Genomic DNA, 13,624 nt, shown 5'->3' with positions numbered 1-13,624 from the left:
TAGGTATATAGGGGTGGCGTCTCTCATGTAAGATTGGTTATCCACTCATGTGAGAGAGGCCACACATGAGTGTTTGTGTTCATATTCTGGTTTAAATTGTTCAGTTTATTGGTTTTGGCAACCTGTAATTTGGGCAGAAAGCCTGTAATGTTCAATGTTTAATTAAATAAATGCATTTAGGATAGGTTGGTGGGACCCCAGCAGTGGTAGTGAACAATTCTGTATCTCTTACATGTGAATACAATGTACGATTTAGCCTCTAAAAATGAATGTTCTTTATCACGTGTACTCTCTCTAATGTTTATACCCTTCAAACTAGAAAACTGACATGCAGGTACTGTTTATGAGTACTGTCATCTCTTACAGTAGAGATAGACAGATAGATGTATTTTTTCTCCAACCAGCAGCTAGGCCTAGTGAGGGATTATGACTGGTCAAACTTGTTTTTTGTGGTAGTTAGTAAAATAAAAGGATCTGATTTTTCAATTTACGACACGGATTGCACCATCAACAGAAATACAAATAATATTGTTTCTGGTTTTGGTACACTGCATTTACAGCTTACAAATAAGCCATGGACTGTATATTTGAGATTAGGATTTATGATGCAACAGCTACAGTAAGTGCACAATATAATGTCTATGCTTATAGCGAGCAGTTACGTACCTATCCCAATAATATTAGTGTTAACATAATATTGATAAGAAGAAGAATCCCTGTATGTAGCCAATCTTGAAGGCTAATATCAGATCATGCAGCTGTGAGCTTGATTTTTGGATACTGTGGGTTCGAACCCCACTGTTGCCAGACCTAAAGATGGTCTTCCATTTTCACACCAGGCAAATGCTGGGGCTGACTTATCTGTGTCGGTGCAATGTACTACTCGCGCAACTTTTAGTGATACCTCGGCTCCCTAGTGCTGAATCGGTAGACCTCAGCAATCTTAGAGATTAGTTTTGGCAACCTTTGAAACATAAACTATGAATCGCTTATACATCGCCGTGAGACATCTGGCATACACTTTACGTACTAGTACTGTTGTTGTTTACACAGCAAAGCCAAACTATAGAATTCATGCTAGGAACAAGATTCGCATCGAGAAATGTTATATAATGTGTGTGTGTGACACAGTTGTTGGCTTAAGATAATGAAGGTCTAGAAAATTCATATCAATCTATCATACGATCGATTCGATTCAGATATCATTTCCATTCAGTTGGCAGTATTACCGAAACCGGGAATGCTCCCTCCTTACACCTCACCCCCGTACAAAGAAGTATCACTAAAAGTTGTGCGAGTAATAAAACAAACTGAAAAAAAATCCTTCCTTTCATAAACATAATCTGAGTTACTTATGTTCACTTCCACCTTAAATTCAATACTTTCCAAGAATATCTATTTTTCTTTTTGCTATTTGCTTTACATCGCACCAACACAGATAGGTCTTATGGCGACAATGGGATATGAAAGGCCTAAGAGTGGGAAGAAAGCAGCCGTGGCCTTAATTAAGGTACAGCCCCAGCATTTGCCTGGTGTGAAAGTGAGAAACCACGGAAAACCACCTTCAGGGCTGCCGACAGTGGGGTTCGAACCCACTATATCCCGGATGCAAGCTCACAGCTGCGCGACCCTAACCGCACAGCCAACTCGCCCAGTCGAGGAATATCATCTGGGTTACATAAAGGAAGCAGATCATGACATCTACGACTATGAAGGTTCACGACAAATGACACGCTAAATCAGAGTCATTATGGCCTTTCACAGAAACAGTTGTATTCTGAATACTGGTCATACATGCAAAATATTCTGAACAAAATCCACATCAAGCTGCAAATTCCTTGTTACAAGATCATAAAAATTAAATCATGTAAAACCCCAAGTTTGCCATTATTTTAATATTTGAGCCTTGATATCACATTCTTCAGTACTGTAACTTAATTTCTCCCATCAGCACAGGCAATGAATGAAATAGGCTATATTAGATCCCTTATTCTAGAAACTGCAATGACATTATTCAGAACTAAAATTATGGAATGAAATTATTTGGACACACCTTACTGTAAAGAATCTGTACACATCAGAGAGAGTGAAAGCACTCTTCATCAAACGAATACTGGGAGTATCAAAGATGACAAGATCAAGACTTGTCTACCTTCTGACAAGAGAAAGTTTCCTCGTAGAAGATCTCAGGATACACTTTACTTTACCAAACACTAAAGCCTCCGAGCAGTTACTGACATCTCTACAAAGGCGAAGAGAAGAAATTTTGCCAGAATTTTATGGCACCGGAGCTACGATAGACCGGACTTGGACTATAGCCAATTTCGAAATGAGACATATCTTTATGAGAACGGCTGTGCATGGATTCCACCACTTCATCTGTAAAACCACATCATTTCACAAACCAAACACGAAGAGTGAATGTCAACTGTGTGAAAGGGTTGCAAACGCTATCATCTGGAATTATGTGTTAAAAGATAATAAGAGAGAATGCAAATCAAACGAACTAAAAATGTATACTAATCTTCTCTCTTACACTGTATGACTATTTGGCTACATTAAAGTTATATATAATCTCTCCCATCACAATTATATGTAGCCCACTGGTACAATTGCAAGAAAAGGAAGAAATCAAACTTTGAAGTCTTCAGCACTAAACCTGAATATGACGTCCTTAAACAAGGACGCTTTCCAGGGCCGGATCATGTCATATACCACATAGGACAATACTGAAGTGGTAAAACTGCATGTATGTTGAATACTCAGCTGGAAGGCTGGCTGATTTCTCAACAGCTCTGCCATCAGCTGTTTGAGGAGGCCTCGACGTTGCTTAAGAGGTGTACATCGGTTCTTAATCAGGAAGGAACAGCAAATTGGATTTGATACGCATTTGCATTCCCATTCCTAATCCATTTCAAAGCATGATAGTTATCAGTAGTGGCGATTGGGAATTAAAAGTGCAGGGGCAAAAATATATATATAGACAACAAACAGTACCCGGATTCGTGAGATGTAGCGGACTGGGAGGGAGGTAAATAAATCAAAACTAAAAAAAGGCCACAAAATGGTAAGGTTTTTTATGCTCTCTGGGCGAATTTTGACAGAGGTGTAAAGATTATCAGTTTACCAACTTCAATGCGATAACAATAGTTTGAGATTTTGATTCAATACTATACAATAAAACTTTCACCAAAGGAACGATACTACACATGTATTACAATTAACAGAAAAACGGTGTGATTATACAATTAACATCGTTTAGTATTTGACTATGCACTAAAAAACTAACAGGCACTAACGAGACTGCAAGACTGTCGAATGTACGTGGCAAGGAAGTGAATCATACCTCAGTGTCTATAACCTTGGCAAAAAAATATAGCCCTGGTACACTTCCTCGTAGCATAGGCAAAGTCTGGACCACTATTTGCTGTGGCGCTATACAAATCGGTTAGCCAGAACGAAGGACATTTTGTGCGTATATCCACTAATAAATCTGGTAATGATTAAAGAAAATACAGAAAAGTATTATCTGATAAGACAACAGGGCTTGAACAAATGGCTTTTTATTTTAAATAATTCCTAAATTCCTAGTTTCAACTGGATAAAATGGACTTAAAATATAATATTTTCTCCAAAAATTTGATGATGATGATGATCATGCTTGTTGTTTAAAAGGGCCTAACATCTAATGTCATCCGCCCTCTCAAAAAAGTGGGGGAGGAGCTGCCCTGGATATAACATTCGCTGTCATCGATCAAAACAACGCACCCTGAATTGCAAAACATTTTACAACCGTCATACGGTTTCAAAATAAGACGCGATTGACACGCTCTCATATTAAATGTATCTGAATTACGACTATACACAATAAAAACAATAATGAACAAATTTTCTCGAACAAACAACAGACAAGTCATACAATGGTTGAAAATGATTCACAGAAATTGCCCAGGTACCAAAGACGACAAGGGGTGAAAAGTCTTGGAAATTATGTCCTTCTGATTTACTAACGGTAGACTTAAACACATTAAATTAAATCATATAGCTGTTTCATCTATAAGGGATTTACCGAAGAAGCAACGTCAATAGAATTTAGATAATATATATATATATATATATATATATACATACACACAGTCACTCCCATAAATATTCGGCCACTGATAAAACCCGCGAAAAAGTGATAACGCAACCATGAGCAGAATGTGAAACCAAATGTGTTTAAGTAATAGAACTACATATGTTTGCTTATACCAAAGAGGAATCACAGGGCACTGATGTACAGTATGCTGTAAAAGAAAGGACATTGCTCACATGGGTGAAATGAAACGCCTCAAATATTTTCAGTCACCCGAAAAGGTCGGGATTGTCGCTATGTTCCTTGACAGCGAAATGTTCAGTTCAGTAGTGTGGTGACGCAAACCACCTCATGCCGAAGTCATTTGCTGTAGTGTTGCGGATTGGTATTAAATGGGGTGAAAAAGTCAACACATAGGCCTACCACATTTGAAGAACGCCAGCTCGTGATATTCCATCATGCTTGAGGTAATTCGCTAGAAAGATATCACAGATACTTAGCATAAGCAGAACAACAGTCGGAGGTACAATAAGGCGATTCAAAAACGAAGATGGAATTCATTCAGTTCTCCAGACAGGCAGACAAAGAAGGCTGACGGAACGAGAGTAGCGGTTTGTGCTTCGGAATGTGAAACGAAATCCGAAAATGAGTGCCAAGAAACAGGCAGGAGCTGTTTTAGAGGAGCGTGGAAAGAAAGTGGGTACTGAAACCATGCAAAGAGCACTGCGAAGGAATGAGTTCTTTGGGAGAAGAGCTAGGAGGAAAGCATACATTAGTGAGGTAAATAAAAAGATGTGGCTAGAGTTCGCAAAAACCTACGTAAGCAAACCCAGCGCTTGGTGGGAGGATGTGTTATTTGTTGATGAGTTAAAGTTAAACGTCATTGGATCCTATGGGAAGCAATTGGCGTGGTGGAAAGGTAACAAGAAACTGAAAACAAGCAATTTACAAGCAACGGTAAAACATGGAGGAAAATGTGCGAAGGTGTGGGTATGCGTTGCATCGAACGGGGTTGGTGCACTGAGTTTCAATGAACATACTATGACAAAAGAGGACTCCCCCGACTCGAAGTCTGGTGCTCCAGGACACAACACTTGAGGCGGTAGAGGTGGGATCCCTCGTTGAGTTCGAGGGAAAAACTGACCCTGTAGGGTAAACGGATGAAGAAATAAGCGACCGCTAGGTGGCGCACGCCAGTTCACTGTCGCACTAGTTGCGCTGAGAGGGAGCGCCGAGAGGAACGACAATGCTGCCAACTGTTGGTTTGATATGGCAATACTTTTTTCTTGCCGTGCGGACAGTATGCGCCGCGGCAATAGAAAAGAGCCTCTCGAAGGGAGTGTGGCCCCAAAGGGGCCACTGTTCTCATGACAAAGATTGACCTGGATGTGCAAAGATAGGTTACAACTACTAAACTACCTTTTTTCTTGCCGTGCGGACAGTATGCGCCGCGGCGATAGAAAAGAGCTTCCCGAAGGGGCCACTGTTCTCATGACAGAGATTGGCCTCGAGGTGCAAACATACCTTAGAGCTAATAAATGATCTTTATTTTTCGCGCCGAGGTCATTTCAAACTTCCCGGGCCGCTTCATAATTTGTTTTTTCTGCAATGGTTGGTAACAAATTCTCAGCCTCATCCTAGGTGTCAATGACGTCATCCTCCTACTAACGTGAACCAATCACCGTTATAAGCAACGGAGTAAGGCGTCTAAAACAGTATTTCTTATTATAAAAGTAAATATACTTCTAGGGGCGGGCGGGTTAGTCCCTGGCAAGCGTATTGAACACATCTCTCTTCCTCGATCATTATAAGGTAAAATTGGAAGCATTTCAAGTAACATTCTATGTAATAATCCTTTTCTCCTTTCTATATTTTTACCCTACTTGGCTATCCTCAAAAACAATTAGCGACAATCTGAGGAACAATTTGATGTACAGCATACTTTCAAGTTCTACCAAGATAACGACACCAAGCACAAGTCATACTTTGCTAGAGAGTGGCTGCTGTACAACTGCCCAAAGGTTTTGGACACTCCACCACAATCACCCGACCTGAACCCCATCAAGAATGTGTGAAGTGAAATGAAAGCAGCTCTGCAATTTCGGCCGCCAAGTTCCCTCACAGACTTGAAGAGATGACTGCTACAAGGATGGGCGGCATGAAGTCCTGATTATATCAAGAAAATTATTGCCGAATGCCGAATCAACTGGAAAGGGTCATAAAACATTAAGGTGACCTAAAACGTACTGAATGTGTAATAGGGTTGTGAATTATGCCGAGTTTATGTTGCTTTTTGTATACTGGCCGAATATTCTTTTGAGGCGGCACTGGAATTATTGCTTTTATTTACTGTACGACAGATGGCGTACTAATGACTGTCAGAAGAGTTTGACTTACATCATAATGTTTGAAGAACGAGTTATGTTTTTCTGCATGTTTTGTTGTATTATACATTATCATTATAGTGTAGTCCGACTCGTTGGCTGAATGGTCAGCGTACTGGTTCAGAGGGTCCCGGGTTCGATTCCCGGCAGGGTCGGGTATTTTAACCTTAATTGGTTAATTCCAGTGGCCCCGGGGGCTGGGTGTTTGTGCTGTCCGCAACATCCCTGCAACTCACACACCACACATAACACTATCCGCCACCACAATAACACGCAGTTACCTACACATGGCAGATGCCGCCCACCCTCATCGGAGGGTCTGCCTTACAAGGGCTGCACTCGGCTAGAAATAGCCACACGAAACTTTAAAAAAAATTATAGTGTAAGAATAACTACCCAATAAAAGTGTGTCAAAAATGAGAGTGACCGAATATTTATGGGATTATCTGTATATATTTTGAAGTATCAGCAATCCAAAACCGAACTAAATTTAAGTGCAACTTAACAAATACTCATACATATGTTAGCATTAACAGGAGCCAATAACCTTTACCAAATCAGACTGAACGTTTTACATAACGGTGTCCAGCTGCACATACTTCATCTTCAAAACAACACAAAATTTGTTTAAACATAAACAAGAGTGTCGTGTAAATAACAATGAAATTAACCTTTAACTTTTCACAACTGCTACACTTCAGCAACGTTCAACTGAAGAAAACCTGCGTCAACCAAAAACGCCAGGCAGAACATAAATACCACAAAAGAATCAATCAATCCATTTCCATCGTAATAAAATAGTTGAGAGGCCACAAATAGCGCTCAAAGCTAATACGTCTATTACACTTTCAAACGGAGTGCCAAACACAACAGAATTTTACACAGGACGCAAGGAGAATAAAATAGCAGAGAAGTAATGCACCGCCTGCTCGATCTGCAACCGATGGCTGCTTATACTTGTCTTGTCTTGTCTTGCGGATATTTATTTGGGAACCAATATATTCTTTCCCAGTCACGAGCCCAATGAAATATTTCACTAGTATCACAACAGCACACGTTTACATCATTAACCCGTATACTGGGGAGCGCGACTTAAGTCGCTCGAGGATATAACCAGCCAGGTGGGGAGAGCGACTTCAGTCGTACGCTGCTATTTTATTTTTTTCCTCGACTCTCAGCTTAGCCAGAGTTATGAAATTCAGTCCTCGTTATCTGCTAGCCCCTGTCATCAAGTGGTATTTTAGTAAGTACTTCCGCTTAACAGAAACAGATCAGAGAGAGCTGTATATCATTCAACATAATTCGCTTCCGTGCAAAAGCGCGCTATGTGTTCGCCTCGCACGGGAAATAGGCTAATCAGCTGCGTCCTTGCTGTGTGCATACTCGAATGCTTTAGTGTTTTATGAGACTGGGAGCTGTATAGTATATCAGTGTGAAAAGGAGTACTGTAATTTCGGGGAGGAGTGAATTTGAACTTATAGATGCGTTGCACTTCTGTTGTTTCATAATAGTACTTTTAAGTCATAATTATGTCTTCTAAACGACATCGAGTTGAAGAATTACGTGATGACAGCTTGCGTTCACTTGTACATGAAATGTTAGAGTTTAGCGACGAGGACGATGACTTCAGTGACTTCCATGCAGATAGTGAAGATAATTCGTTCTCTGGAGAAGGAGGCACATGTGGTACAGTACAGCATTCTGGTGCTATCACAGCGAATGGTCGCGGGTTCGAAAGTAACACCTCGAGTGACGACAGTGACGATGGAGAGATACAGGCAGGTTCAAACTGCAGTGATATGTCAGGGACTATTACGTGGGTAGAAGATGGACAGAAAAGGAGTAGATTTCCAGCAAAGTTCATTCCTGGAGTAAAAGGACAGTTTATGGATGTAAAGACTCCAGAGGATATTTACGAACTGTTTGTGGACGATACTATCTGTCAGTATATTGCTGAACAAACTAATATTTATGCGCAACAGAAAATTCGTGGGAAAACACTGGTGCACAAAATGAAACGGAGGAGTAGGGGAAAAGACTGGATACCTACAAATAAGGATGAAATAAAACTTTTATTCGGACTTTTGCTTCTTCAGGGGATTATCCACAAACCTACAATGGGGCATTATTTTTCTCGTAACAAGTTACTGGCCACGCCCATATTTTACGAGACCATGACGGAAAAGAGGTTTTTCCTTCTCTTGAAATTTCTCCATTTTTCTGACAATGAGGCCTACGATGGGCAGATTCCTCCTAAACTATACAAGGTAAAGCCAGTCTTCGATCACTTTGTGAAAATGTTTCAACAGGCTTACATCCCGGATGACCAGCTATCCATAGACGAAAGCCTTCTTCTATGGAAAGGTCGCCTTGGTTGGAAGGTATACATTCCAAAGAAAAGGTCCCGGTTCGGGATGGAATCTTACAAAATATGCGAAGCGAAAACGGGTTACGTGTGGAATATGTTGTGGTAAACGGGAAAATCAACAGAACTCCAGAGTGAAGTCCATGGGATTGATCTATCACAGTCTTCCAAGCCGACGAGAATTGTGTGTACTCTGGCAGATAATCTACTGAAACAAGGATATTTGATAGGAATGGACAACTACTATAGCAGCCCTGAATTATACGACCTGCTAAATGACCTCGATACTGACGCAGTTGGTACAGTAAGAACCAACCGGAAAAATCTCCCTGAGGAACTTGAGTAAAAAGCTGAAGAAAAGAGAGGTAACGGCTGCTTATCGAAAGAAACTCATGGTTCTAAAATGGAAGGACAAGAGAGATGTTTGCATGCTCAGTAGTATCCACGATGCTGAAATGCGAACTGTCCCTATCAGAGGAAAGGCCGAAACCAAAGAGAAACCTGTAGTTTGCATAGACTACAATGATTCTATGGGGGGGAGTTGACCTTTCCGATCAGTACGTCGTTACGTACTCCACAACAAGGAAGCGAATGAAGAAATATTACCAGAAAATTTTCCGGCATCTTCTGGACCTCGTGGTATTCAATTCATTCATCATTTTCCGGCAACATGGAGGAAAATGCAATCACCTGCAGTTCAGAATTCACCTCATCGATAAAATCCTCGAAAAGTACACAGGTTCAACTCCCGCTGAAGCAATGCCTGTCCTTTCAGTTAGACCACTTCCCGCTGCTCCCACAGAGAGATTCAGCGGTAGGCATTTTCCTGATGTGAATCCACCATCGGGAAGAAGGCAGCATGGCATGAAGAGCTGCGTGGTGTGTCTGGCGAAAAGAGAGAGACGTGAAACAATCTACAGGTGCAGTGACTGCGACGTCGCTCTCTGTGCAGCTCCGTGTTTCCGTACTTATCACATGCAAGATGTGTAAATTCATTTCGATAAAGAAGTAATTATTGTGAGAAGACGATTAGAACCAGGCTACCACTGAAAGTACTTACTCTCAACTTATTACTGCGATTGCGAACCCTGAATGAAATCTATTTCTCTCAACTGCGGTATTTATTTCAGAAATTGTAGATTAGTTAATGATAAAGTGTATTTGCAGTGTATAGGCTTTTAATTTTCCTGAAATTAATATGAAAATATAGATATTCCGAAAAGAAATTTATATTTGTAATATACAGAAGTTAGTACGAGACTTAGGTCGTTTTTGCTCCAAAACTATAACACCAAAAAATATTAACAAATAGGCAAAAAATCACTTTCTATATCAGAATTAGGATAAACGTAGCATTTTATTATCAAATATATCAAAATTTGGAAGGTTTCTTGAATTTATTTGATTATTTTTCGAGTTACGAAAATTCGTCCCCACCAGAACGGAGTTACCGTATCGCGCGCTCCCCAGTTAACGGGTTAATAACCAGTTTTAGCACGATTACACTTAGATAGGTAAACTGAAAGAAGCACTATGATATCGTGTATATGTAGGGGCATAAAAGTATGAAACTATCTGCACTGGTCGAATACACAGATAACCTATTAATCTTGAGCAATAGAAACGTGTAGCACTGTACAAGATAGGAGAGTAATAAAACTCTTGGTGCAAGATCCACTCACCCGGAACATATAGAAATGCCACTTCACCAACATGTCGGAAAAAACAACTGAAAATCTAGATCGTAATTACAATTTGATGTGAGTGTTATCAAGGTGTTCGTTTAGGATAGCAATGATCTTAGGCGAAGGTTGATACAACAAAGCTGAAAGTCGTGTAGGGAAAGGTACGTGGACATTAATTAATTTCTGCATTAAAATAGCCTGTTGGCGTGCATATTGGGGGCAATGAAAAAACAAATGGTCACTATCGCCCTGAGGATCTCCACAGGAACAAGTTGGATCGTTCGTAATTTGAAATCGAGATAAATATACCGGGGTTAAGGCATGATTAAAACGTAGTCTGATGATGTTAGTAATGTGACGTCGTGTATACGTACCATTTACAAACCACGGAAGTGTGGGAATATTCGGTTGAATTTGATAGTAATAATGGCCTTTCGTACTAGCTGATAAACGCCATTTAGTGCACCATGTGTGTTTAGCTTCATTTTTGATATTTGGAAAGAAGTCAGAAATCGGGATTTTGATTTGTAATAAGTTCGCGGTATCTGCACTGGCTTCTTTTGCTGCTATATCGGCCATATCGTTGCCTGCGTGTCGGTTATGCCCTTTAATCCATATTAACGTTATAACAAAACCGGATGTTTCGAGTTGTAAAATAAGGGGTTTAACTTCGTAGACATATGTATTTTGACTATGGGCGAAGGATTGGAGAGCTTGTAATACACTTTGAGAATCGCTGAATATATTTATTTTTTTGGATTGCACCTGTTGGACATATAAGAGAGCTTGATATATGGCGTATAATTCTGCTGTAAAGATAGTTAAATTATTAGGCAACGGATATTTAAAGATAGTTTGTGCTTGTGGATCATAAAATGCTGCTCTGACTACAGTAGTCGATTTTGACCCATCAGTAAAAAGGTGATAATCTGGTGAGGTTATTGAACTTTTAAATTTCTTAAGAGCGTTTAATTTGGGATGAGGTGAATACATTGATTGTTTTAATGAATCTGAAGGGGCAATGATAATAGAAGGCCGGAATGCTTGAATATCATAGTCATATGAATACAAATTTACGCGTGGTGTACGAAGTATAGTTTCAGTAAGATGGTGGAGTTCAGCATACGCCATATATATGGCGGGGTACTGATGATGAGGTGGAGGACGCTGTTGATAATATTCATATAATAATTTTAATTTAGGTACGATAAGGGAGTTCGATCTGCTAATATGTTTAAGTAGGAATTTTTTTGAAATGTTTATCCTGCGAATATACAGTGGTTCTTCTACTAGTAAAGCGTTAGTTGGTGTTGTTCGGAGGGCACCCACACTGATACGTAGTGCTGAAAATTGAAGACGATCCAAAGCTAGTAATCTGTGTTTAGCGGTTAAATCAATAATATGGGCGCTATAATCAAGTATGGGCCGAATGGTTGCACGATATAGTTGTAATGCTGACAAGGGGTCAGCACCCCATGCACGTTTCGTTACGGTTCGTAAGATAGTAATATAACGATCAGATTTCCGAATTAAATACTGTATTTGGGGTTGCCATGTAAGTCTTTGGTCTATATATATGCCTAAATATAAGTGTTGTGGGACAAAGGGGATGCTATAGGTATCAACGTTAATAGGGCTTTTATCAAAGGTTCGTTTATTTGTAAAGATCATCGCTGCACATTTAGCGATTGAAAGTGAAAGTCCATGGGTTGTTAGCCACCGAAAGACTAAACTTAAAACGCGAGATATTGTGGTTCTACAATGATCAATGTTGGAATGAGAACAATAAATAACATAATAATCCGCGTAAGCTAGAATTCGAGCGTGTGGAATCACAATAGATTCGAGATCTTTCATATAAAGGGCAAACAAAATTCCACTTAGTATCGAACCCTGTGGTAATCCTTTTGATGTATAGCGGCTTTCAATTGTGTGTTGAGTTGATTTAATGGTTAACCGGCGATTGGTAAATAGTTGATTTAAAATAGAAAGGAATTTGATGGGAAATCCAGAAATAAATAATTTCTCCCAGAGAATATGCAATAACACAGCATCATAGCCACCTTTAATATCCAAAAAGACCGCCACGGTAGATTGTTTCCGCCATTTTGCCAATAAGATGTCGAGTAGGAAAATAATGATAGGTTCCTGTGTACTATTACCACGTCTAAAAGCGAACTGACACTTAGGTAATAGTGAGTGATATTCCAATAACCACGCCATTCGTTTCATGAGGATTTTACAGAAGACTTTCCGTATACATGATCCCAAAACTTTGCTATGAAAATTTTCAGGTTCGGTAGGTCGTTTTGTTGGTTTCAATATAGGAGTTATGAAAAAATCGTTCCATGTTGTTGGTACGTGTAATGTCTCAAGAATACTATTATAATGTTGTACTAAATAAATTTGGGCGTGAGGGGGTAGGGCCCTGAGCATGAGATAAGTAATGGCATCAGGTCCTGGGAACGAGCTATTAACGGTACATAATACAGATTGTAGTTCGTGATATGTAATTGGCTTTAATAACGAAGTAAAAGAACTAGAATTGTCATGTGAGGTGGGTAGAAATGGCGGGTTTACTGATACTGGGGCGAGGGTATATAAAAAGTCTTCTAAAACTTGTCGCGGATAGGAATAATAAGTTTGGTATTGGAATGTTCGCGTTATCATGCGGATCACGTTCCAAAATTTCGCTGCTGGTAATTGAGGAGTTAATGTAGAAATAAAAGACTGCCAAGCTTTTCGTTTTTTTGCATTAAAGACAAGCTTTGTTTTTGCAATATGATTTTGCAATTGGAAATAATGCTGCTGAGTCATTGATTGGCGGTATTGTCTAAATAATTGTTTTCGCTGTTGAATGAGATCGTGACATTCTTTATCCCACCATTTTATTTCGTATTTCTGTGGGTGGGTCGTCACGTTAAGCGGTCGACACGGATGAAACATATTTAAACATTGGGTTAAATAAGGAAGTAGGGTTGGAAAGGTAATAGGTGACTCGTGTTCCTGCTGCAAGATATGATTGAGATATAATTGATAGATTGAAATATTGAAATTTTGATAAGATCGGACATTACGTATACATGAAGGTGTCTTAAACTGGGAAATTATG

At 39.7% G+C, this 13,624-nt stretch overlaps 1 protein-coding gene across 1 annotated transcript in view; it reads right to left on the bottom strand.

The window, feature by feature from the left end:
- Positions 1 to 7,335, bottom strand: part of LOC136863754 (constitutive coactivator of peroxisome proliferator-activated receptor gamma) — a 1,011,420-nt gene extending 1,004,085 nt beyond the window's left edge. Inside the window, exon 1 of the transcript XR_011017848.1 lies at positions 7,134 to 7,335. The gene's annotated coding sequence lies outside the window, so the exon portion shown is untranslated. The remainder of the gene's footprint in view (positions 1 to 7,133) is intronic.
- Between the last annotated feature and the right edge of the window lie 6,289 nt (positions 7,336 to 13,624).

The sequence above is a fragment of the Anabrus simplex genome, chromosome 2 (genome assembly GCF_040414725.1).
Source record: "Anabrus simplex isolate iqAnaSimp1 chromosome 2, ASM4041472v1, whole genome shotgun sequence".
In the NCBI taxonomy this organism is placed as follows: domain Eukaryota; kingdom Metazoa; phylum Arthropoda; class Insecta; order Orthoptera; family Tettigoniidae; genus Anabrus; species Anabrus simplex.
Note: the sequence above shows the minus strand (reverse complement) of the source record. Positions and strands in the feature narration are given on the sequence as shown.